Source organism: Pantherophis guttatus, chromosome 8, assembly GCF_059756535.1.
Source record: "Pantherophis guttatus breed Tessera chromosome 8, ASM5975653v1, whole genome shotgun sequence".
Lineage (NCBI taxonomy): Eukaryota > Metazoa > Chordata > Lepidosauria > Squamata > Colubridae > Pantherophis > Pantherophis guttatus.
Window position 1 is genome coordinate 11,000,971 of NC_142070.1, and position 27,361 is coordinate 11,028,331.

Genomic DNA, 27,361 nt, shown 5'->3' on the forward strand with positions numbered 1-27,361 from the left:
GTGGCTGATGAGAAGGAGGAGGAACAGCTGGGTCCAGTGCCTGATGTGTGGATTCGCAGAAGGCAAAGGAGAGGAGAGCAGTGGAAATCTGTGGGCCGAACCTTGGGACAGAAGAGCCACCGCTGCTAGCGAAGCCCCACCCTAGGTCTGGGGATAAAAGGCAGCGGGCGGAGATGAATAGGTGTGGCAAACTATTCTTCTCCCTGCCGGACAAACTTGTTAGCCTGCGTTGAGAGAGAAACTTTTTGCCAGGGCTGCTGGCGCTCCTAATAAAAGGAATCCTTGATTTAAAATACAGAGGGTTTGCCGTGTTTAGGGAGCTGGGTCAGAACATAATGGGTATACAAGTCGAGGACCACCTGTCCCTGATCCTTCCCAAAGTTTTTTTTTTTTTTTTTATTATTATTATTATTATTATTATTATTATTATTATTATTATTATTATTATTATTATTATTATTATTATTATTATTATTGGTTCGATTTATATGCCGCCCTTCTCCGGAGACTCAGGGCGGCTTACAATGCGTTAAGCAACAGCCTTCATATTTTTGTATATACCTGCTTAGTAAGGCTTTTGGCCCAACCTAAGCGGTGTTCTTTTTACACAAAGTCAGCTTATTGCCCGCACAATCCGGGTCCTCATTTTACCTACCTCGGAAGGATGGAAGGCTGAGTCAACCTTGAGCCTGGTGAGATTTGAACTTGCAGTAATTGCAGGCAGCTGGCAGCTAAGTGCTACTTAACAGCACTTTAGTCCACTGCGCCACCAAGTTTGCTAGCTACACACACAAACCTGGGTTGTAACCTTTCTCTAAGCCAGGGGTCTGCAACTTTAAATACTCAAAGAGCCATTTGGATCCGTTCCCCACAGAAAAGAAAACACCGGGAGCCACAAAACCTGGGGGGGGCCCTCGATGTCACTCATTTCCACCAGTCACATGACCCCCCCCCAGCCACGCCTACCCAGCTGGTCATTAGGGCAGAGAACCTCTAGTTAAAAAACACCGGGAACCACAAAATCCTTTTGACATCTCTCTCTCCCCTCTCTCCCTCCCTTCCTCCCTCCCTCCCTCTGTATCTCTCTATGTCTCTCTCTCTCTCACCCTCTCTCTGTATCTCCCCGTCTCTGCCCTGGCCGCTTCTCCATCCCCCACCGTCACTCTTACCTTCTCAGGTGACTGGGAGGGGAGTGCGAGGGGTGGGGCCAGCCAGTGGTGGGATCACCTGACAGGGAGCCACAGCAGAGGGCCCAAAGAGCCGCATGTGGCTCCGGAGCCGCAGGTTGCTGACCCCTGCTCTAAGCACATACGGGGAAGCACATGTACCCCCTTATCCCCGGCACAGTTGCCGCTCTCCCAATTAACCAGAAACAATCTCCAAATGGCAAGCCTCATTTGCGCAGACCAGCTGCTGGGAACGCAGCCTTGGCAAACTGCACGCCCAGGCGCCCATGAAGAGCCTGAATATGTGTCCCGTCCCGTCCCTCCCCTTCCCTCCTAGCCATTATGCCATATTCCTTCTCCTTACGGCGACCAGCCGTAAAAAGGTGAAAGGTGAAAGGAAGCCTCTCCGAGCATAAATGAAACCAAGGAAAGACAGGCTGGGAAAACACCTGATTTTTTTTTTTGAAAAGCCAGAGCTAATGGGGCAGCCTACAGAGAAATCTGCTTTCCCCCCCCACACACTTTTTTTTTTTTTTGCCTCCATCTGTCCACTCAGTGGCACACAAAGCATTTGCAGTAGGAGTAGAGAAGCTATTAAGTTATTAGCCAGATTCCTAGGGACATTTTCAACCCCCCCCCAAAAAAAGGGAAAACACAGCCGTGCACAAAGAATTCAAAAAAAAAAAGCTGTCTTGCTTCTGGCAGCAGGTTCAGAACAAAGCAAGCTTTCAAAGGCCCCCATCTCCCACCCCCAAGGATTACAGCCAGCAAACAATAAGAGAAAGCAAAACTTGCTGCATAGGGAATAGAGGACACGCGCGGAGGGGAGCCTTCCCACCCTGTTGTGGACCCCCCCCCCTCTTCCTCTCCCTTCTGCTAATCCCTCTTTTCAAAATGCCAAAGGAGATTTGCATCAAAATAAGGGAGGGCAGCAGGCAAAAGATCTTTGAAAAAGTCACATTCATCCCTGGGAGCAGCTGTTCAACTGGGGGGATTGGATTCTTCCCAGCGCAAAATAGGTCAGGAGGGGGCCCTGAAGGAAAGGCTTCCACGTGCCTGTAACAGAAGAAGGAGAGCCTTAGGGAGGGGGGGGTCATGCAACAAAACTAGGACCCTTCAAAGAAAGAAGCTGGAAGGAACCAGTCTGAAAATGCTTTGGAAGGAAAAGACACTTAAAAGAAATTTTTAAAAAAAGAGAGAGGGAGAGGGAGAGATAGGAGGAGGAAGAGGTAACGTAGACATTAATAAAGGAGAATATTTGCAGGTCAGGGGGTGAATTGTGCGGTCCTTGCGGCGCTGAGCTTGGTTCTTTGCCTGCGGGCATTTCATTACCCAACCAGGTAACATCGTCAGGTGTAAGGGAGTGTGGAGTTTCTTCCCCAAACAGTAGCTTGGCCTGCCTGTGTTGGTGGGAGTGTGGGTTTTCTCTTTGATTAGGGTATTGGTTGTGTTAGGACATGGTTATTTGTCTAACTAGTTGGTCAGGCAATATATAAACCAACAATGTATGTTTGCAGTCAGAAAGGTATTATATTGCTTTAAGACTGTATTGCATCATCCTGTATCCTGATTGGCTAAGCTCTGTAGCCAATGTACTGAAGGGAAGTCTGAATCATGGCTTGTGTGGATACTACACCATTTTACTTGCTTATATGCTGTAACTCTGTACCTGATCTCTCTGCATGATCACTGTTTGATCATAGCTACATGTTGCTTTCTACTATTTATTGAATGTTTTATATTGAACTTGTTCCTGTTTTGAAACTCAAGAAGAACTGTTTTAATGTGTATGACTACAACTGGTAAGAAGACTTTGTACTTGAAATATCCCTGGATTGATCTTTTAACTTTCGTCTTATCTGTGTATGATTTGGATTGTTTTGGACTTTGCTTTATTTTTTCTAAAAGTAAAAGACTACAACAACTCAGTGTGTTTGTATGTTAACTGTGATTGTTCACAACTACTCCCAGTCACTTTTCATGCGTTTACTCAAAGGGTACTCTGCTTAATAACCCACAACATCGGTTATGAGCCAAGAATATCCTTAACAGGTTGTTGTTGTTTTGTTTTTTGCTTGATTGTTTGTCTGGTATTAATCCCTGCTTATCTGGGCCTAGGCTACTGGAGAGGTTGTGTTCTGGGCTTTTGGTTTCCTTCTTAGCTTTTTATTGTCTCTGATGATGTTACTTAGTTGTGTAATGAAACCTCTGGAAGAAAACCACCAAGCGCAGAGCGCACCAAGGACCCCGCAATTTGGAAATCGATCAATTCATAGGCATGGGATGCAGTCCCTTTCACGAAAGATTTTGCCATACTTTCTCATTCTAACTCTTACACAGATAGCCCCCTGTTCTTTATGACACTTTTCAACTGTCCAAGAATGTGAGTTCTCTATTGGGTATACTGGAGATTAAAAGGGGAAACAAACCACAATAAAAACAGTCCCGGATAAGCCCAGCCAAGGGTGAAAATAATGCCATGTACAAAATCAAAGAAAAACCCTCCGCAAGTCAAACAGGTAGAGATCTAAAGATGCTAAAAGCCTTCCTTGAAATGGTTAAGTGTGGTCCCCAAGAGCTTCGCACCCATCTATCCCCATGGCAACGGATGCAAACCTTCCCCTACCCCGTAAGATGACTTGGCCAGGGGTGAAATCCAGCAGGTTCTGACAGGTTCTGGAGAACCGGTAGCGGACATTTTGAGTAGTTCGGAGAACCGGCAAATGTCACCTCTGGCTGGCCTGAGAGTGGGGTGGGAATGGAGATTTTGCAATATCCTTCCCCCAGGAGGGAATGGGGATTTTGCAGTATCCTTCCCCTGGAGTGGGGTAGGAATGGAGATTTTGCAATATCCTTCCCCCAGGAGGGAATGGGGATTTTGCAGTATCCTTCCCCTGGAGTGGGGAGGGAATGGAGATTTTGAAGTATCCTTCACCTGCCACAGCCACCAATCCACACCCACCAAACCACACCATGTCCACCAAGCCACGCCCACAGAATTGGTAGTAAAAAAATATGGATTTCACCACTGGACTTGGCCTTGCCTACCAGAAACCACATCTTCCAAACAATGGTTAAGTGATGGCATTAAAAGATGGTGGCCTGTATGATTGGATGTATGAACCAACCCATAGGTGAATTCATGTATCATTCGAGCCAAACATTCTATGCTGTGACTTAAGCATTCCATTCCAAACCAGTTGTTAATACAGGTAGTCCTTGACTTATGACCCCAATTGAGCCCAAAATTTATGCCGTTAAGTGAGAGATTTGTTAAGTGAGTTTTGCCCCGTTTTGCAACTTTTCTTAATGCATTTGTTAAGCGAATCTTTGCAGTTGTTGAATTAGTTAACACGGCTGTTAGGTGAAGCTGGCTTCCCCGTTGAATTCGCTTGTCGGAAGGTCGCCGAAGGGGATCCCATGACCCTGGGACACAGCAAACCATCATCAATATGAGTCAATTTCATTAAACGTTGTACCTTATGATTCTTGATGAACGTATCTTTTCTTTTATGTATACTGAGAGCGTATGCACCAAAGACAAATTCCTCGTGTGTCCAATCACACTTGGCCAATAAAGAATTCTATTCTATTCTATTCTATTCTATTCTATTCTATTCTATTCTATTCTATTCTATTCTATTCTATTCTATTCTATTCTATCCTATCCTATCCTATCCTATCCTAATTTCATTTCATTCCATCCATTCCATTCCATTCCATTCCATTCTACACCTACTCTACTCTACTCTACTCTACTCTACTCTACTCTACTCTACTCTGATTCTATTCTATTCTATTCTATTCTATTCTATTCTATTCTATTCTATTCTATTCTATTCTATTCTATTCTATTCCATTCCATTCCATTCCATATTTTCTATTCTATTCTATTCTATTCCATTCCATTTTTTCTATTCCATTCCATTCCATATTTTCTATTCTATTCTATTCTATTCTATTCTATTCTATTCTATTCTATTCTATTCTATTCTATTCTATTCTATTCTATTCTATTCTATTCCATTCCATTCCATTTTTTCTATTCTATTCTATTCTATTCTATTCTATTCTATTCTATTCTATTCTAATCTAATTCTATTCCATATTTTCTATTCTATTCTATTCTATTCTATTCTATTCTATTCTATTCTATTCTATTCTATTCTATTCTATTCCATTCCATTCCATTCCATATTTTCTATTCTATTCTATTCTATTCTATTCTATTCTATTCCATTCCATTCCATTCCATTTTTTCTATTCCATTCCATTCCATTCCATTCCATATTTTCTATTCTATTCTATTCTATTCTATTCTATTCTATTCTATTCTATTCTATTCTATTCTATTCTATTCTATTCTATTCTATTCTATTCTATTCTATTCCATTCCATTCCATTCCATTCCATTCCATTCCATTTTTTCTATTCTGTTCTGTTCTGTTCTGTTCTGTTCTGTTCTGTTCTGTTCTGTTCTGTTCTGTTCTGTTCTGTTCTGTTCTATTCTATTCTATTCTATTCTATTCTATTCTATTCTATTCTATTCTAATTCTATTCTATTCTATTCTATTCTATTCTATTAATTCTAATTCTAATTCTAATTCTAATTCTAATTCTATTCTATGGCCAAGCATCTGAATTTTATTCATGTGACCATGGGGATGTTGCAACGGTCGTAAGTGTGATAAATGGTCATAAGCCACTTTTGTCAGTGCCGTTGTAACTCCGAGTGGTCACTAAACGAACTGTTGAAAGTCGAGGACTACCTGTAGAATGTCTTAGGGTTTCTTCAGTGATTATGGGGTATCTCGTTTATTCACCATGGTTGGTTACTAAGAGGATTGCGCTATGTTTCATTTGAAATAGACCAATGCTTCTCAACCTTGATGACTTTACGATGTGTGGACTTCAAAAACGCCCAGAATTCCTCAGCTAGCCATCCTGGTTCGGGAATTCTGGGAGTTGAAGTCCACAGGTCGTTCAGTTGCTATAATTCATAATCATCATAAGTTTATTTGTCAAGCATATATAAGATAACAGGTGATAGTATAAACATAATTTGAATGCATGAAAAAAGTAAGAGTAAAAGGGAATATTAGGACAGGGACGGTAGGCACGCTGGTGCACTTATGCACGCCCCTTACAGAGCTCTTAGGAATGGGGTGAGGTCAACAGTAGACAGTTTAAGGTTAAAGTTTTGGGGGTTTGGGGAAGAAACCAGAGTCAGGTAGGGCATTCCAGGCATTGGCTCCTGTACTACTCCTGTGCTAAAAGGACTTACATACAGTGCTATCATCCTCCAAAAACCCTGGAAAAATTGAGCCAGCTATTTATTTTGTTACCAAGGAAAGCTCAGGTGATTTATGGACTGAATTAATTGGAAAGGCATACACAGTAGATCTGAGAATGGCCAAAGCCGAGCAAAGCATGCCCTAACTCCATTTGGTGCGTAGCATCTGAGGCCGGTGTCTTACCAAGTCATTATTTACGACCGAGCAGCTGGCAAGGAAGCCGTTTCAAACAATAGCCCATCTTGAAGAGAAGGCACGAGCTTCACATCTGCATTTTCTGCCTATTATCTCTATTCAGATCCCAGATGTTGACTTTATTTGGTTCCAAAGTGGAAAGATTTCTATGTGGTTGAGAATTCAAGTTACCCTAAACAGCAGCTTGTTTTAACTAGTCTCCATAGCAGTGGTGAAATTCAGCTGGCTCTATCCGGATCGTGTGATCCGGTAGTTGCCGGTGGCAGGAGGCCCCGCCCACCCGCCTGGACCTCATCACGTCCCGTTTTTGACCCTCGGCATGTGCGCAGAAGGCTCTGTGCATGCATGGAGGAGGCGCGCGTGCTCACATTTGTGAATTGGTAGTGAAGGTAAATGAATATCACCCCTGCTCCATAATAGATAATATTTGCAGCTCAGGATTGAACTGATAATGTTGCCTAGTTTGGTAATGAAACGTCTGCAAGAAAACCACCAAGTTCAGAGAGCACCAAGGACCCCCAGTTAAACTAGCCTGTTGATTAAAGTTTTCCGTATTTATACAAGATGCTAAACAAAACAAATCAAGCTCTATTCTGCCATGTATGAATCCAGCTTGTGCATCTAAACAGAAGTAAATCCCCCCCCCAAATGAAAGAGAACGCTTCCAAAGAACTGAGTACAGTTTACAGAGCACATCAGCTGAATGATAAGAGTGGTGTGGTGTGGTGGCCTAGAAGTGGAGCTCTCGCCTCACAATCAGGAGGCTGTGAGTTCGATCCTAGGTAGAGGCAGATATTTCTCTCTCCGGGCACACTGAAAAATGTATCTGCTGAACAAAACTCTGCACTGGAGACAGGAAGGGCATCCGGCCATTAAAACACTTTGCTTGCTCCATTCAGTTGCCCAGACTCCACCCCGCAAGGGATTATGGGATCGTTAAATGAAGATGATGATGATGAGATAATGTTTTATTGTCCTTTTTTTTTTTTTGGGTGAACCCACTGGCACACATTAAATGCTCTGTAAGGAATGAACACAAGACGATAAGCCACACGTTCTGTTTTTATAGAATTCCATCTCTGCACTAATTTGCAACTACTGCTAATCAAAGCTACTTAAACTCAGGTTTGCTTTTCAAAAGTCTGCCTCAGAGAGGCCTGTTTCACATGAAATCCTACCCTACAATCAGAAGATGAGCAATTCATGCTAATTCAACTCAAAACAAAGCAAAAAAAAAAAAAAACCCAGTTCATTCTTAGCTTGGCATTATATTAGCTTGGCTATTAAATTATAAAAAATAAATAAAAATAAATTAATTGGGAAGAATGTCACTGCTCACATCACTAATTAAATGATCGAACGTGGCCAGATTTTAAAGGTTCTCATTGTTAGGATATGGTTTGAGCCTAACAAGTTGTCCAGGCAATATATGTGTTCTGTGACTTTAATATGAATATGTATTGTGTGACTTTAAAGTTTTCCTGCGGATTCATTGTAATGCTGAGTCATGCTGTAATTAGATAATCACTAGTTGTGAACGTATTTAAGAAAGGTACTGTAACGTATTCAGTTGATGATATGCTACCATAGTGTGTGGAGTTGCTACCATTGTGCTATCATCGTTGGATGGATCTGCTACCATCGTGGTTTGTTACCAGAGTGAGTTTGTTATTCTAACCAACTACTGTTTGTGTGGTAAGAAGATTTTTTGTATCACTGGACTGATTTAACTGGCAAAGACTTGGATTTGTTTAAAGACTATGAGATTGTTTTTTCACTATAAAGTAAACTTTTGATAAATCAGTTTACACATCTCTTATTAATTGCTCTCAGCAACGTTTCTCTGTGCTCTACACTCTGCTGGTTGGTAACACAACAACAATATCCTTAACACTCATTAAGAATGGGAGTGGTATATTTGTAAGCACCTACTTCTTTAAAAAAAAAATTAAATGTTGATTTTTTAAGTCGGAGAACTACCCTGTTTCCCCACAAATAAGACCCAATCGGAAAATAAATCCTAGCATGATTTTTCAGGATGGTCATAATATAAGCCCTACCCCCCAAAATTAAGCCCCCGTTAAGGTTGTCAGCTAGATGGATGCATTTAGTCCGTATTTCCCACAAAATAAGACCTAACCAGAAAATAAGCCCTAATTTGGAGCAAATTAGGAGCAAAACTTAATATAAGACCTGGTCTTATTTTTGGAGAAACACAATATTTTATAGATCAGCAGCCCCGGGTCCCCAAACTTTTGGGCACCAGGGACCGGTTCCATGAGAAGTTTTTCTGTCGACTGGAGGGGACATGGTTTCACGGGCTGTCTGCATCCCACGGATGGGGCTTTGCTTGTTTGCGTGGACCGGTTTCTGGCATGCCGTGGCTCGGTGCCAGTCCACGGACTGGGGTTTGGGGACCCCTGCTACAGATTTCTTGCTGGACAACGTATAGGCTGCTGAGCTCTCCTCATCCCCGTTAATTCTGTCTTTTAAAAAAAACAGTCTCGACGAAATATTTTTAAGATGGAGTGAAACCTTTGAAGCAATCCAGTTGAAATTTTGCAGGATTACTGGCAGCCTCTAAGGGGTTTGCCATCCCTATCGTTTTCACCCCGTTCTGCCCCCCCCCCCAAAATGAAACCCTTGAAAGCATTTTGACATATTCCTTTTAGAGCTTATTGTTGAATTTTCCATTAAACTGGATCAATTCGACTCTAATCCTATCACCTCTGAATAGCCGAATTGAAACAAATCCTAGGTGACTTGCACAATGCTAGTGATCCCTCTCGTCTTCTGGCAGGACCGGGCAAAACTAGTAGGCAAGTGGTTGTTATGTAAGTGGGGAGCACCCCGTGTCAGAGAAAAGCACCAAAAGTCCTAAAGGAAGAGACACTGGAGCAGGAAGCAGTATTCGCTTGCAAAAAAAGAAAGTGGCAGTTTCAATTTTTGGCTATGTTTGCTCCTTGCGAAGGTAAAACTTCTGTTTGTTTTTTAAATAAAATAGGAAAACAAGGATGAAAATGCAAACATTGCATCATGTAAATCAGGAGTCTCCAAATTTGGCAACTTTTAAGGATTTGTAGACTTCAACTCCCAGAATTCCTCAGCTAGTGGGGAATTCTGGGAGTTGAAGTCCACAAGTCTTAAAAGTTGCCAAGTTTGGAGACCTCTGTTGTAAACAATCAAAAACTCTCAAATATACTTGCTCTGGGTACCCAGAGCCATGATTCTATTGGGTTTGGTGAATCTGTATCCTCAAGATATTTCTGTAGGCTAGTGTGAAAAGCAATGTAAAATCAATTTCCAGCTGCACTAAGATAGCGTGAAGATTCATGGAGTTTAGGATTGAAACAAAATGTACCAAGTTAATTATCTAATTTATATCCCACCTTTATTATTTTGATAAATAACTCAAGGCCACGAACATACTTAATACACTCCTTCCTCCTCCTCCTCCTCCTCCTCCATGTAGTCCTTGACTTACAACAGTTCGATTAGTGATCGATCCAAGTTACAACCACACTGAAAAAAAAGTGACTTATGACCGTTTTTCCCACTTACAACTGTTGTAACATCCCCTGGATCATGTGATCAAAATTCAGATGCTTGTCAACTGACTCATATTTATGACGGTTGTAGTGTTCCGGGGGTGATGTGATTCCCCTTTTGTGAGCTTCTGACAAGCAATGTCAACGGGGAAGCGAGATCCACTTAACAACCTTGTGGCTAACTTTCAAACTGCAGTGATTCACTTAAACCACCGTGGCAGGAAAGGTTATAAAATGAGGCCACATTCACTTAACAACGGTCTCTCTTACCAATAGAAATTTTGGGCTCAATTATGGTCAAAAGTCAAGGAGTGACCTGCACTCCTTCCTTCTCCTATTCTAGGGTTCCATGTTCAGTGAAATCTCCTCTGATTAAAGGGAAAGGTTCCCCTCGCACATATGTGCTAGTCGTTCCTGACTCTAGGGGGTGGTGCTCATCTCCGTTTCAAAGCCGAAGAGCCAGCGCTGTCCGAAGACATCTCTGTGGTCATGTGGCCGGCATGACTCAATGCCAAAGGCGCACGGAACGCTGTTACCTTCCCACCAAAGGTGGTCCCTATTTTTCTACTTGCATTTTTTACCTGCTTTCGAACTGCTATGTTGACAGAAGCGGGGAGAAGTAACGGGAGCTCACCCCGTTACGCGGCACTAGGGATTTGAACCGCTGAATTGCCGACCTTTCAATCGACAAGCTCAGATTCTTAACCACTGAGCCACCGCGTCCCCTTCTGATTACACCAATGCTAATCCCTTCCAGTGGAACTTGGCACAAAAGGAAGGGGTGGAATGAAGGAAAAAGAATTAACTACATCGAGTCTCTTCAACTGCTGGATTATTTCAACTATCTGCCAGCAATTCTCATGTTGCACAGAAGGTGGAACTCTAGACAGCAAACTCTCGGCTCAAAGCTTCAGCCTTGCAAGCAAGTCACGCTTATAAAATCAACAGATTTAAAGGAAGGTGTTGTTGCATGGGCACCAAAGAAACACAGAAAGAAAACAAGTGATTGTGCTCTCTGTTTAAGAAAAAGATGCCTATACTGTCGGCGGAGAAATGAAAGATTTTTTTTCAAGATGAGTAAGAACCTTAACTTTTAACCTCCTTATTCAGCCCCGTTCCCAAGATGCACACCCACACGTTTCAAGGGGTCGGTCTTGGAAAACAAAATTCCTCGCGCCACGCACAGACTTGAGTCACTCTCGCAAAAATGATTTTTTTTTTTGTCTATTTTTATACCCCTAGCTCTCTGCCCATTTCGGTATTTTAAAACTCACAAGTTCAAAATTCTCCCCCTGACTGCAATCTAACAATAACACAGAGCGGCAATGCAGACATTTTCATTATTTCATTATCTGCCAGGAACAGATCTTTCCTTCCTACTATAAATCTCTCTATAAACTGGCAGCTTCCTTCTCCAGCGCAAATCCAATCCAAATCAGCCAGGGTACCATTCTATTATAAAATAGAACGAGACCCAAGATGCTTTTGTCTTATCTAACGACCAAAAGGCGCAAGACTGCAAGGCAGGAGAAAATGAAAGAAATCAGGCCTGTCAACTCTCAATGAAAAATTGCCTCTTCCAAGCTCTCTCTCTCTCTCTCCCCCACACACGCTCTGCCCCAACCATGTCACAACCGAACATACCACGTTGCCACTCAATCTGTGCCCGAGATACACAACCTGACCTAAATCCATCAAACTATTATCAGCTGGACTGTGGAGTTTTGCTCTCTTTTGAAACCATTTGCCATTTCTAATTTTTCCGTTGTTGTTTTTTTCACCCGCTGAAAACATGGATTTTTGCACAATTTACCGTGCCCTGGGATAGGAGTGTCATCTCTTTTTGAGAGCCTGACAAAGATGGTTGTGTAAGTACTGCTGGAAAAAACAAACTGTTTTTTTATCTATTCTGCAGTAGTTTGACAGTGTCAGTGTCACTGCGTTTTTGTATTTACCAGATGAGCTCTTATTTTTGAACTTTCAGACTTACCGTAGATTGCCAAATTCTTATCTCTAAGCTCACTGCGCATGTCTACATTCTTTCACTTTTTTCTAACCTTCTTTGTTCTCCGGCCAGGAGAGGTCTGGCCGGGAAAGCTTTGCCAAGATGTAGTTAATTAGCTAGTGAGATGTTTTATTTTCTTTATAACAAATAAATGAGTTTTTCTTAGAAAATATATCTTCGGGTTTATTTTCTTAAAGTATGCTTCAAGGGAAAAGCCTCGATCCACTTCTCTAAATCAAGGTGCAATTACCCAAAAGCAGAATACGATATTCTAGGGCAGAGATGGCTAACCTTTATGTTATTGCGTGCCGAATGGCGCCTATAATGCAATGCATGTGCAACACACACACCCGCACGCCCTATGCATGCACGTACGACCCCCCCACGCCACCCGCGCCCTGCACATGTGACTCCCCACCCCATTTTGGACCTAGTAGGCCTCCCTGCAGCCTCCTGTGACCAAAAAGGGCCATGGGGGGGTGCTGTGCCCCCTATGTTCCCCTCCACCCCCACGTATGTGACCCCCAACCCCCACATGCGTGTGCAACCCTCCGTGCGTGTGCGCATCTCCTGCCTGCGCCCCGCTCAGTGGTGGGTTTCAAATTTTTTTACTACTGGTTCTGTGGATATGGTTCGGTAGGCGTGGCTTGGTGGGCATGGCAGGGGAAGGATACTGTAAAATCTCCATTCCCACCAGAGGTGAGCTTCAGCAGGTTCTGACCAGTTCTGGAGAACCGGTAGCGGAAATTTTGAGTAGTTTGGAGAACCAGTAGTAAACATTCTGACTGGCCCCGCCCCCATCTATTCTCTGCCTCCCAAGTCCCAGCTGATCGGGAGGGAATGGAGGTTTTACAGTATCCTTCCCCTGCCATGCCCACCAAGCCACGCCCACAGAACCGGTAGTAAAAAATTTTGAAACCCACCACTGATTCCCACCCCACTCCAGGGGAAGGATACTGTAAAATCTCCATTCCCTCCCCAATCCAGGTTACTGCAAAATCCCCATTTCCTCCTGATCAGCTAGGACTTGGGAGGCAGAGAATAGATGGGGGTGGGGCCAGTCAGAATTTTTACTACCGGTTCTCCAAAGTACTCAAAATTTCCGCTACCCATTCTCTGGAACTGGTCAGAACCTGCTGAAACCCACCTCTAGCCCCGCCCCCTGCACATGCGCGGCAGAGACCCGAAAATCAGCTGGCTGGCGGAGACACATGCGCATGCACGGTGGAACTGAGCTGGGTGACAGCTCGCATGCCCACAGAGAGGGTTCTGTGTGCCAGCTGTGGCACGCATGCCATAGGTTCGCCATCACGGTTCTAGGGGAACGGTTTGAAATCGACAGCGTAAAAGAGCATGCAAAAGAAGTAACTGTCTTCTTAGCAGCCTATATCTGATATGAGAACCCTCCTTCCTAACATAGCATGTTTGTTTTTTTAAACAAAAAATGGCCTGCAAGAGTTTCCTCATCACAGACGTATAGTTACTACAGGGTATTTCAACCTTCTCCACATGCTGCCTGAGGAATTCTGGGAGTTGAAGTCCACACGTCTTAAAGAGTGACAGATACTGCACTACAATAAATCCGGATGGCAGCGGCGACGGCAGGAAAATGCTGGTAGAGGAAGAAGGAACGGGAATTCTCGCAATGCAGGTGTTCTAGGTATCTTACCAGGAGACATGAATCAAAAGCCTGACATTTTTAGGGCCTGCATCACAATGCACTGCAGTACAAGCTGGAGTCCTGCTTTCTGCGGATTCTGTGGTCCACATGAAATGAGTTAGCATTCAGATGCCATTTTGATCATCCCACATTTATTCGCCCGCTGATTTCTGAAGAATAAGAGGGTTTTGCCGTCAACATCATTTGCCTTGCGTTACCTATAAAGCAATAAAGGTGGGATAAAAATCTAATAGATAAAAATAAGTGCCTAGGTCAGGTCAAACTCAAGGCCGGGGGCCAGATCCAGCCTGTGGGGCACTTAGATAGGGCCCACGGGACTGACCTGGATACAGCGAAGGACCAGCCCATGGGTGCCTCTGCTGCAAAAACTGAGCTCGCTGGAAGAGGGTTGCAGGAAGCCGTCGGACCTGAAAAGGGACCTTGTGAGGGCCACAGGCGGACCTCCCGAGCTCCATTTTCACTGGCAGAGGTTGCAGGAAGCCGTCACAGCCGAAAACGGACCTTGCAAGGGCCACAGGCGTCCCTCCCGAGCTCAGTTTTCGCTGGCAAAGGATTGCAGGAAGCCATTGCAGACGAAAATGGACCTTGGGAGCCCATTTTGCTGGCAGAGTACTCGGGCCACTGCAGGTGCCCCCGATACGAGTGACGTCGAGGTGGCCATGCCCACCCTGACCACACCCATCCCACTCCGACGTCAAACACAACCCTGATGCGGCCCTCAATGAAATCGAGTTTGACGCACTTGGCCTAGGTCCAGGATGGCGAACCTGTGGCACGCGGAGCCATATCGGTGGGCACCCGTGCATTGCCCTAACTCAGCTCCGGTATGCATGCGTGCACCGTCCAGCTGATTTTCGGGCCTTCTGAGCCCACCAGAAGGCGGGAAACAGACTGTTTTCGGCCTCCGGAGGGCCTCTGGGGGGTGGGGAAGGCCATTTTTGCCCTCCCCATGCTCCAAAAAAGCCTCTGGAGCCTGGGGAGGGCGAAAAAACGGGCCTACTGGGCCCACCGTGCCAAAAGCAGGGTGAGCCGGGGGGGGAGTCATGCGCGCATGCATGGGGGGTGGGGCGCATTGAATTATAGGTGCGGGCACGTGCGCACGTGACCCCCTGCGCTCCCCCCGGCTTTTGGCACATGACGGCAAAAAGGTTAGCCATCAGTGGCCTAGGTCTTTCAGTCTGTAGCTTTAGTGTGTGCGTTGTTCTTAGCCATGTTGGCTGGAGAATTCTGGGAGCTGAAGTCCACACATCTTAAAGTTCCCAAGGTTGAGAAACACTGCTCCAGATAAATAGATTAAAAACAAATGTGTACAGTAGTATTACTGGGCAGCAGCTTGTTTATTTGAAACCGGACCGTAGCAGAGATGGGCAAACATGTGTGTGTGTGTGTGTGAGAGAGAGAGAGAAACTCCACTCACACGAGTGTTTAGTCTAGCACATGCAGCTTTACGTACGCATTTGCAGCTGCCACTCACATACACACGCACTACGCTGGGCTGCCAAGCTTGAAACCGCTGGGGGACCGGCCTCATTGAGTCTTATTTTGTACCAGCAACAAACCCCACTAATGCCATCCCAGCCTGAAGCACAAGGCTTCCTCCCCTCCCCTCCCCTCCCCTCCCCCCTTCTTCTCTTCTCTCCTTCTCCTTCTCTTCTCTCCTCCTCCTCTTCCCTTCCTTTTTTCTTCTCTCTTCTCTTCTTCTCTTCTTTTCCTTCTCTTCTTCTCTTCTCTTCTCTCCTGTTCCCTTCCCCTCCTCTTTTCTTTCTTATCTCACCTTTATCTTTACAAATAGTTCAAGGCAGCAAACATACTGAGCACACACCTTTCTCCTCCTATTTTTATACATGTTGCCAATCTACATATATCCCATATTGCCAGCCATGTGTTAATACTTGCACGTATTGTCAATCGCCGATCCTCAAGCGAGCCGTAACACAATCTTTACCAACTTGATATCCTGCAGAGGCGATGGGAATCTCGCTCTGCAGGATTTTCATACTTCAGATTATTCGTTTTGGCTGGAGGATTTTCTAGTAGGCAAAAGGAAAGGCATCATCTAATTTTCCAGTCCGTATTTTACTTGCCCTACTGACTTGCAGTAGGAAGTCTCATGACTGAATATCTCCTCTTGGTGCACCCGGTAGTTTTCTATGACTAGATCCACACGTTCAGTTAAATCATAACCATAAACCGTAATTTATTAACTGAATCACAATAGGTTGGGCTTGCTGACCTCAATAATCTTTTGAGGTGTATAAACATGACTTGTGAACCACAGCATCTGAGCTAAGACATTGCAATGAGATGTAGAGGGTTTGTAAGAGTTAGAATATATTGTGCAAAGCCAAAACTGTCCATTAGCAGTCCGAAACCATTGTTCGTGGTTTCCATATTGTAAGAACTCAATCATCATCATCATCATCATTCTAAGCCATTGTCTATCCATTGCAGGATGAAAGCGTCTTCTGCATGTTTCCAACCAATATGGTCTTGAGAGTACCCAATCAATTATGGCTTAATCAACAATGATCTAAGACAGGGATGTCAGGACTCGATTTCATTGAGGGGCGCAGAAGGATTGTGTTTGACCTTGGGGGGGGGAGGTGGGCGAGGTCAGGCGGGCATGGCCAGCTCGACATCACTCATGTCGCGACGGCCTCTTGCAGCCCTCTGCCAGGGAAAACAGAGCTCGGGGGGGCTCATGCTGCCCCCCAGCTCCGTTTTCTCTGGCAGAGGGCTGCAGGAGGCCATCGTGGGCAAAAACGGAGCTCGGAGGGGGGGGGTCCTTCACTGGCAGAGGCACCACGGGCCGGTCCTTCACTGTTTCCAGGGCAGCCCCGTGGGCCAGATCTAAGCACCCTGCGGGCTAGATCCGGCCCGCAGGCCTTGTGTTTGACACCCCTGATCTAAGACAAAGCAGACCCAAGAGTAATCTTCCTTGCAGTCAACAACGAGCAAGCCCCATTGAATGCAACAAGGCTTACTTCTGAGTAGTCCCAAAGAGCTGTGTTTTCCCTCTGAAATTTAACTCCCTCTTCTTTTTCCTAGCAATCTGCTTATTTCCAGGAACTACAACCCGGGAGCTGGATATAAATATGCACTCATTTTCAATGGAAGAGCAAGGATGCGTCACCGTGTAGCTGAGTTGTTACTTGTCTCTCATCGTGCTATGATCAAAACAAGGCATCGGTCCAACCTCCCTCCCTGTGAATTTCCAAGATTCTCTCTGCCTTAGCTTCCTAAGTTGTGCATCCCCCCCCCCAGTTCTAAATTTAGAGAACTGTGCAATACACAGACACAGGCATATTGTGGGACACAGGCATCAAAGTTGGCAAAGAAAGCCAAAACAAGTCTATTAATCCATTCTCCGAGAAAAGAAGGCTAAAGACACCCCAGGAGTGGAAGGAAATACACCAGCCAGCCAAGACAACATTAACATTGCTGTCTGTTTCTGTTCTTGATAATTGGGATCTTGTTTTGATTTCCCGCCATTTCTCTCAGCTCTTCTCCTGGGCTGCAGCACAAGCAGAGAGTCGCCAGCTCAAATTAAAAAGGAAGCAATCTAATGAGAACCTATTAATATTGATTATCCTAAAATTGTTACAGGATCAATGGGGGGGGGTTGGGAGCAACTTAGCAGTGTGGAAATCTGGCTTTCCACAGCCTGAAGTTCCCAAAATAATTATGTTATTATCTAAAAGGCAATGCATAAAGGACATTACGTTTAAATGTTAGCTGATCACATTTCTGGAAGATCGTGGTTTGACAATTCTAATCTCCATGGTTATATTACTAGACGTCAAACACCAAGATTGGAATAACCAAGCTGTTCCTATGTAAGACCAGATCAAAATTTATTATTATTAAGCACCTTCAAGTTTATATTGACTCTGAGCAACCCCCACACACACACACAAGATTCCCCCCCCCAATGATCTATCGTTAACCTGGGCAACTTGGCATCTCTTCAAAATGGCTTGAAATTCTGGGAACTGAATTTCAAGATACCTGGACAACACCTAGCTGGATAAGGCTGTTACATCAGAATTTATCATTTGGGCCAGGGAGAAAAGCAACCAGTCGGAAGTTACTTACTAGCCTTTTACCCAAAACATACCTGATCAAGATAAAAACTCAGCAGCTGTGTGCCTCTCCAAGTTTTAAGTTTTATTGGGGTTCAATGAAATCGGGTTTTAGCCTCTTGGATTATGGTAGGAAGACCCAAAGCGTATGGTGCAAGCTCATAAAATAGTTCAATTCAGCAACTAGAATCAGTCAATTGTGTTCATACAACCAGTAGTTCTATCCATTCCTAGTTTCAATAGAAACTTGAATCTGAGTGTCCTTCTTCGCCACTTCCTCACATTGTTCCTTTCTGCCCAAGCCTATTTGCTTTTGATACCCTTTCCCTGAACTGAGATTACCGCAGCCAACACCGTTAATGCACTTATCTAGGAATGATGGCCAATATGTCTGAAAAACAAGCGCTGTGGGTCAGCTGACTTAAGACGTTTCAAAGTGTACAAGTGACTTAGTGACACAGGTCAGGTTTGTTTTAGCTTCTGCTTTCAAACGCTAACAAAATAAGCAGCTAAAACAGGCAGGGAGCGGTTTTGGGGGGGGGATAATTTTATTGCACCTGACCCAAGTCAAATCAGGCAGGGAGCCCAGCATAAATTCACCTAAACATGGATTCCAACTATTGAATTAACCCATCTTTTGGGTTATAAAACACACTAGCCCAAGCAAATAGGTAGGGTTACACAATGCACTAAAGAGCCCACCGCAATTTATAACCAAGGCTAGCACAGCCACCTTTGACCCAGCCAGACAAACAGTTGTGAGAAACCGACCAGCGGGGAAAACAAGTAGTCAGATTCCTACACCCCTTTTAAACCTCATCTAAGACCCAGAGACACAAGCTCCCCCCCCCCCCAAAAAATCCGATCTGGATTCCTGGGGCTCAAAGCAGCCCCTTCCTCCTGGAATCTGGCTGGGAATTCTTTGCTTGCTTTCAGGATGTTAATTCTAGAGAAGAGGCAGCCGGGTTCTCCTTTTCGCATCGCATTTAATACCGGGGGAATCCCGAATTGGAGCAGGGCAGAGAAAGGATCCGCAAGGTTCGCCTTGAAAAAAAATCTCTTTTGGTAATTAGCAGCCCGGGGGAATTTCTCCGGTCGCTTACCACGCAACCACATTCCCAAGTAGTGTTAAACCGCAGCCCCGCAAGTCGATGAAGAGGAGCTGCCTTCCTAAGCCTGCTTTAAACAACCTGGCATGAGTGGGGGGGGGTGAACCCCAATTACCGTGGCGCTCTCTGATCTTGGTTGTTTTAAATGCAGACGTTTCATGACCCAACTAGGCAACATCATCAGTGCTCCAAGAAAGAGAGACGGTATTGAAAATACTTGTAATTTTTTGAGTGTTAATTTAGAATAACCGAGCCCTGTACACATCACACCTCCTGTCCCCCATCTCTCGCCCCCCCGCCACCTTCCCACTCGGGAAAGCCGCTCGAGAGAAGCATCCCCCAGACTCCGAAAGGAGGTGGCTGGAGGGGAGGCTTGGCTAGGTGGCTCAGACGCTGAGCTTGTCAATCAGAAAGGTCGGCGAATCCCTAATATGTCTCCTCCCTCCAGGGGGTTGGACTAGATGACCTCCAAGATCCCTTCCAACTCTGTTACTACTATTATTACTATTGTTTACTTTATTCATTAAACATGAAACTCAAGTCAACTGAACATTCAAAAATACATCACAAATACCATTGACTGGTGCTAATGGTTGATACGGGTTGCTGCCTAGGTATCAACCAAGTACCTATTTTTATTATTATCATTTATTATTATTGGTTAATCTTTAGTGAGATTCACAGCCTTTGAGGCTGGTTAATAGCTCAGCAGCTCGAGTCCTAACCAAGGACCTAGGAACTGTTAAGGTATCGTCGGAGGATGCAAACTGTTCCGAGTAAGGTGTCTTTTTGTAGAGTCAAAATGTTCAAGTCTGGCAAATTTAGAATTTCTAAATAGCGGGGTAGCCCTTTGGGTATTGCTCCAAGGGCTCCAATTTATTATTATTTATCTATTATTATTATTATTATTATTATTTATTATTATTATTATTTATTATTATTATTATTTATTATTATTATTATTAATCATTTATCATTATCATCATGTTACTATTATTATTAATTGTTAATATTACTTGTTATTACTTATTGTTATTAGTTATTATTATTATTAATCATTTATCATTATTATCATTATTATTAGTTATTATTATTATTAATTGTTAATATTACTTATTATTATTATTAATTGTTATTATTATTATTAATTGTTATTATTACTTATTGTTATTATTATTATAATACCTTCCAACAGCAGCGCCTCAAAGGTCCCGCGATGATCTTTGGGGCTTTACCGCGGGCGCTGGCGATCTGCAACAGTAGTAGCAGCCACCCGGCAGGTTCCGAGCCCGTAGTACCTCCGCGCACCCCTTCGACAGCAGCCGCAGGTGAGGGGGCGATTGGCTTTTTTGCTCGTCAAAATCTTCCCAGTCCGGGACAGGTGAGCAAGAGATCCGTTGCCGGGAGCCACGGGAAAAAGACCACCTGGAGTCCCCCGGGGAAGGAAGAGAATCCGGATCGGCGGAGAGAAAAGCCTTCTTGCCGACCCCGCTTGGGCGCATCAAATAGGAAGGCGACGCCAAAGTCCTATAAGCGCAGCTCGGGAAGGGAAAAAATCCGATTTTTTTCCCCCTCTCTGGGGTCTTTCGCTCAAGTCCAAGCCGACGCCGCGCACCTGGGCTCCGGGAGAGCGCAGAGGAGCAACGAGCAGCCCTCCGGAGCTGCGAGGGATGACTTGGATGCTTGTTTGCGCTCACCCGAATCGTCCGGCTCTTCCAGCAGCAGCAGCAGCAGCACCGTCCCTCTGCCCGACCTCCTCTCGAATGAGCCTCCCCGACCGCCTCTGGCCAGCATTAAGTAAGCGTCCACGCCCCCTCCCCTTGACTCCGCCTCTCCAGGATTCTCCACCAATCCCGGCCCTGGAATTGACCACTTTTTAAGGGAGGGCGGGGCCGGAGTAGGAGAAGTTTAAAGCGGGGGTGGGGCCGTGATTGCGAGTTGCTTGTCCGGATCTTGTCTTGTCCCTTTAGAATAGAATAGAACAGGGGTCTCCAACTTTGGCCGCTTGAAGACTTGTGGACTTCAACTCCCAGAATTCCCCAGCCAGCTTTCCTGGTCCACAAGTCTTGAAGCGGCCAAGGTTGGGGACTTCAACTCCCAGAATTCCCCAGCCAGCTTTGCTGGATGAGGAATTCTGGGAGTTGAAGTCCACAAGTCTTGAAGCGGCCAAGGTTGGGGACTTCAACTCCCAGAATTCCCCAGCCAGCTTTGCTGGATGAGGAATTCTGGGAGTTGAAGTCCACAAGTCTTGAAGCGGCCAAGGTTGGGGACTTCAACTCCCAGAATTCCCCAGCCAGCTTTCCTGGTCCACAAGTCTTGAAGCGGCCAAGGTTGAGGACTTCAACTCCCAGAATTCCCGAGCCAGCTTTGCTGGATGAGGAATTCTGGGAGTTGAAGTCCACAAGTCTTGAAGCGGCCAAGATTGGAGACCCCTGGAGTAGAATAACAGAGTTGGAAGGGACCTTGGAGGTCTTCTAGTCCAACCTCCTGCTTAGGCAAGGAAACCCTACACACCACTTCAGACAAAGGGTTGTCCAATCTCTTCTTAAAAACCTCCAGTGTTGGAGCATTCGCAACTTCTGGAGGCAAGCAGTTCCACTGATTAATTTGTTCTCACTGTCAGGAAATTCCTCCTTAGTTCTAAGTTGCTTCTCTCCTTGATTGGTTTCCATTCCTGCCTTTAAAGAAGGAAGGTCATAGAATAGGGGGTGGGAATTAAGTCGGAGTCCAGAGTAAAAGTGTTAGTGTCTTTTTCTTAAGAAGATGGGGGGGGCAGTCCGCGCCTCTTATAGTCCTCTCCTTGCACTTTGTGTCGCCAAATGTTGGCTTAAGAGAGTTGGAAGGGACCTTGGGAGGCCTTCTAGTCCAACCCCCTGCCTAGGCAGAAAACCCCAATTGCAAATGGTGGTTCTTAAAAAAATTCCAGTGTTGGAGCATCCACAACTTCTGGAGGCCAGTTGTTCCACTGATTAATTGTTCTAACTGCCAGGAAATTTCTTAGTTCTAGGTTGCTTCTCTCCTTGATTAGTTTCCACCCATTGCTTCTTGTCCTGCCTTCAGGTGCTTTGGAGAATAGCTTGACCCCCCTCTTCTCTGTGGCAGCCCCTGAGATATTGGAACATTTATAATGTCACACCTAGTCTTTCTTTTCATTAAACTTGACCTATCCAGTTCTATATATGTTTTAGCCTCCAGTCCAGACTCTAATAATGATTCATTGCTGGTCTTCTTTGCACTCTTTCTAGAATCTCAACATCTTTTGTACATCACAGAGACCAAAACTGAATGCCGTATTATTCCAAGTGTGGTCTTAACCAAGGCGTGATAGAGTGGTATTGACACTTGGCGTGAAGTTGGGTTTCCCTCCCGTGTTCCTTCTTGAGTCAACGTGTTGATACCATGTGGGAGAGACGCCTAATTATAAAGAACAAGACATATGCTGGTACTTGAAATTTCTCCTGTGCGTTGATCATCCTGATGTTGTGCCCAGAAGTTGAGCAGTTCTCTTTTTTAATGGGAATCATTACCAGCTATTTAAGCAAAAAGGTCATTGAATCATTCCTTCTAGTGGGAAATGCCTTCAGCCCTGGCATGGTGATGTGGATTTACTCAGAATACCAACGGGCAAAGAGAAACCTTTCTTAAGAATTGTAACTGAGTAGGAGAAAAAAATTATATTCTCAGTGGGACTGTTGGAGCTGAATCATATAGTAGGTGATCGATGTATAAATAGATTGTTAGTTGTGGTTGCGTCACCAGCTGAAGCAATAACCCATAATGGCTTCCCAGTGTTACATTTGCAAACCTATTAGCTAGAGGTAGCTACTACTGCAGGTTGTGATTATGTCACAACAATTTCCAGTCCAAATATGATTTACTAAATTGGGTCCGTTCAATGAACCACAGACAATTGGGCCATTAGATGAACATGTTGTACTAATTTAACCATTATAATATGGGAAACATCATTTATACTTTTTGCTAAGCCAGACAATGACAGTTTATTTAGTAAACTGGTTAAAAAAAACCAGACTTAGTGTGCTGGGAGAATACAGCCATCATATTTTATGGGCATTCCTCTGTTGAAAATGCTGTGTTTCCACATTGCTTTAAATCTTAACATTTAAAGATTGTTCAGTTTCTGGTTTAACATTCTATTTGCAATACTTGCTAACCCATAATTAATACATACAAGGGCCCCTCCACTTATGACTATTCATTTAAAGCTGAACAGATTAACAGAGTTGGAAGAGACATTGTAGGTCATCTAGTCCAACCCCTCGTCCAAACAGGAGACCCTACACCATTTCTGACAGATGGCAGTCCAATCTCTTCTTGAAAGCCTCCAGTAATGAAGCTCCCACAACTTCTGAAGGCAACTTCTGTTCCATTGGTTGATTGCTCTCACTGTCAGAAAATTCCTATTTCTAGGTTGACCATCAGTTTCCACCTATTATTCCTTGTCTGGCCTTCAGGTACTTTGGAAAATAGGTTGACCCCCCTCCTCTCTTTGACAGCCCCTCAAGTATTGGAAGACTGCTATCATGTCTCCCCTGGTCCTTCTCTTCACTAGACTAGCCATGCCCAGTTCCTGCAACCGTTCTTTATATGTTTTAGCCTCCAGTCCCCTCATCATCTTTGTTGCTCTTCTCTGTACTCTTTCTAGAGTCTCCACGTCTTTTTTTATGGTGTGGTGACCAAAACTAGATGCTGAATTCTAGGTATAGTCTTACTAAGGCTTTATAGAGTGGTATTAATACTTCACTTGTTCTTGATTGAATCCCTCGGTTAATGCAACTTTAGGATTGCATTGGCTTTTTCAGCTGCCGCCACACACTATTAACTCATTGAATGAATTCAAGGAAGTTTGAATTGAATTGAATTCATTCATCTACAATGGTTGCAGTATCCTGGATCATGTAATTGCCATGTAATTGCCTCTTTCCTGGCCCTTCTTTCAGATTCAGCAAGAGTAATGGATCAAGTTCTGGGTGCAGTAAAGATGGTGCTGAAATCCAATTTTTTTTACTACCAGTTCTGTGGGTGTGGCTTGGTGGACATGGCAGGGGAAGGATAGTGCAAAATCCCCATTCCCTCCCCACTCCTGGGGGAAGGATATTGCAAAATCCCCATTCCCTCTCCACTCTGGGGCCAGCCAGAGGTGGTATTTGCCGGTTCTCTGAACTACTCAAAATTTCCGCTACCGGTTCTCCAGAACCTTTCAGAACCTGCTGGATTTCACCCCTGCGCTGAAGTGAAGAAACTCAACAGGAGCTCTGGTAGAGATGCTCAGACCTAAAGGATGAGTTTGGAAATAATAATCTTTAAGTCTCTGTGTGTGTGCGTGTGTATACAGGAACTAGTAAATATTTGGCTCCCTCTCTGGGGAAGGTGGGCAAAGTAGAAATGCAAAAAGTAAATAAATTTGCCGTGACTCATTTTAACACACGAAGAAGAACTTCATTTGGAATCTGCCTCCACGCAGTTTTCTTCTTACAGTGACTAAAGTCAAGATTCCTGTTTTTTCTCTCTCGTGCATTTTTGGCCTTGAAATCAATGGCCCAGTGAATAGGTTGCCTGGGAGAAACTCTAATAAAGAGTAATAAACTCTAACAAAATGACTCTTTCGGATTATATTTTAATGGATTACTTTAAATGAAGCATCAGTCCATTTGGTCTTTCAAATTTTGAATCGTCCTTGAGGTAGGATGGCAGGGGATGTGACAGACCAGATGGCGGGCATAACGTTGGTGTGAAAGCTGTCTGTTTTCTGTCCATCCTCGCATCCTGGACATAAACTGTTTCAACTCCTACCCTCAAAATGACGCTATAGAGCATTACACACCAAGACAATTAGACCAGTGGTGGATTGCCCCCAGTTCGGACCGGTTCTATAGAACCGGTAGTAAAACTGGCGGGAGGCTCCGCCCACCGACCCTGACATCATCAGAACGCTTCTGCACATGTGCAGAAGAACATGAGCTAGCGACCCCGGTGCAAACCGGTAGTAAAGGTAAGGAGAACCCACCCTTGAACTAGACACAAGAACAGTTTTTTCCCCGAACGCTATCACTCTGCTAAACAAATAATTCCCTCAAACTGTCAAACTATCCACTAAGGCTGCATTACTATTACTATTACCTCACCCATCCCATCACCCATCTCCTCCCACTTATGATTGTATGACTGTAACCTTGTTGCTTGTATCCTTATGATTTATATTGATATTGTTTCCTAATTGCTTATTTGTATCCTATGACTCTCATTAAGTGTTGTACCTTACGATTCTTGACGAATGCATCTTGTCTTTTTATGTACACTGAGAGCATATGCACCAAAGACAAATTCCTTGTGTGTCCAATCACACTTGGCCAATAAAGAATTCTATTCTATTCTATTCTATTCTATTCTATTCTATTCTATTCTATTCTATTCTATTCTATTCTATTCTATTCCTATTCCTATTCCTATTCCTATTCCTATTTGCATCACACGTGACACACGCAAAAAGAGAGTACGGTTTCGGTGGCACTCATTTTGATAATTCAAGAGCTCTCTGTGTGGGGGGTTATTGGGAATCAAGTGGCATTTTATCCGTTTAATAAATTACTATTATTATATTATTTTGGTCTAAAAAAAGTCACTCACTCCTATTTTGATTGGAGTGGAAATAGTCTCAAGCAGGGTTGTCCAAAATCACATTTAGATTTTCACCGCTCAAAGGGTTAGGGAAAGTTTTTTTTTTTTTTAATTTGATTTATATGCCGCCCTTCTCCGGAGACTCAGGGCGGCTTACAATGCGTTAAGCAATCGCCTTCATCCTTTTGTATATTTATACAAAGTCAGCTTATTGCCCCCACAAACTGGGTCCTCATTTCACCTACCTTAGAAAGGATGGAAGGCTGAGTTGACCTTGAGCCTGGGGAGAATTGAACTCGCAGAACAAACAAAAGTTTGTTCCATATTACAGATCTAAGATCTAAGGAGGCAGATCCGAGTCTTGATCAGTCTCGAACTAAACAGGGTTTGGTTGGCCATTCATATATTCTAGGGTTGTAGATTATAGGTAGTCCTCAACTTACAACCAATGTTTAGCCACCACTCAAACTTACAAAGGCACTGAAAAATTACCATTTTTCACACGTCCCCGTAGACACGTGATCGGAATTCGGATGCTTGGCAATCGGTTCAGATTTATGACAGCCACAGCCTTCTAAGACCTTCTGACGAGCAAAGTCAATGGGGAAGGCCCGATTAGCTTTACAACCGGGTTACCAACTTAACAACTGCAGCGATAAACTTAACAACAGTGGCAAGAAAGGTCGTAAAATGGGGGCAAAACCCGGTTCGCCGTCTCGCTTAGCCACAGCAATTTTGGGCTCGTCAAGGACTTCCTGCTGTAGGCTAGCTTAAGAATTCCCAAGCACTCCACTCACATTGCTAGGAATGGACGCGTCCTTGAAGTTATCCACTTGATTCAAAGGATTTATTTTAAACCTGTGGATTTTCCCATCCCGCTAATTCCATTTATCAGAATGTGAGTAGTGAGGTCAGTCTCCTGTCTCCCTATCTCTTCCCAGCTATTGAGCAATGGAGGGTTTTATTTTTGTCTTAGATGGGGCCTACAGGAAGCATCCTGCGACACATTTCTCCACATTCTCCAAATCCTATCAGTGCCATTCAAGTTTTCGGCCTTGTAGTAGACAGACATCTCTGACAGGTGATTCAGAAGGTCGTCTGGAGCACTTACTCATCCGTCCTACAGCTCTGGTTTGGTGGGGTTATTTGATGGCATTCCTTCGGGTTGGCTGTGGACTCAGAAATGTGCAAGTAAGGCCAAGTGCCGTGGAAGTGAGGTTGATGTATACAACTGCTACAACGTCATACCCCGAAGCTTAGGAGATAACTTGGTCACTTCCAGGGTGCTTCTCCTGGGAAAGCTATTACAGAGGATTAAAGCAATGCAGGCACAGACCTTGGAGGCTGAGAACAGAGAAGGCGTAGCAGAGAACAAGTTTCATCTTGCCTACACAATCTTCTGAAGGACAACCATTTGGAAGTTCAGCTGTGCCGTGTCTTCTAATGCTTCCGTTTCCAGGACTGTTTAAGAGTCTTTCCAGACTCTGGAGCAAGGTTATTTTTCAACCTTGGCAATTTTCTTTTTCGTTCAAATTTTTATTTGTTTTATTATATAAAATACAAAGAACAGAAAATAAAATAGGAAATAAGAGAAGGAAAAGGAGCAAGGAAAAGGGATACAAGAGGGTGGAAGAAAGAAAAA

At 44.2% G+C, this 27,361-nt stretch overlaps 1 protein-coding gene across 3 annotated transcripts in view; it reads right to left on the minus strand.

Moving 5' to 3' along the window:
• RASGEF1B (RasGEF domain family member 1B) overlaps window positions 1–27,361 on the minus strand; it is a 276,546-nt gene that overhangs the window by 38,862 nt on the left and 210,323 nt on the right. Inside the window, exons 1-2 of one of the 3 annotated variants that reach the window (XM_034431196.3) lie at window positions 20,266–20,845; window positions 13,878–14,086 (exon numbers count right to left, since the gene is read on the minus strand). The exons of 1 other annotated variant lie outside the window; for it this stretch is intronic. The gene's annotated coding sequence lies outside the window, so the exon portion shown is untranslated. Of the gene's footprint in view, window positions 1–13,877; window positions 14,087–20,265; window positions 20,914–27,361 lie in introns of those variants that run through there. One more of the 3 variants, XM_034431195.3, reaches the window with a different exon arrangement.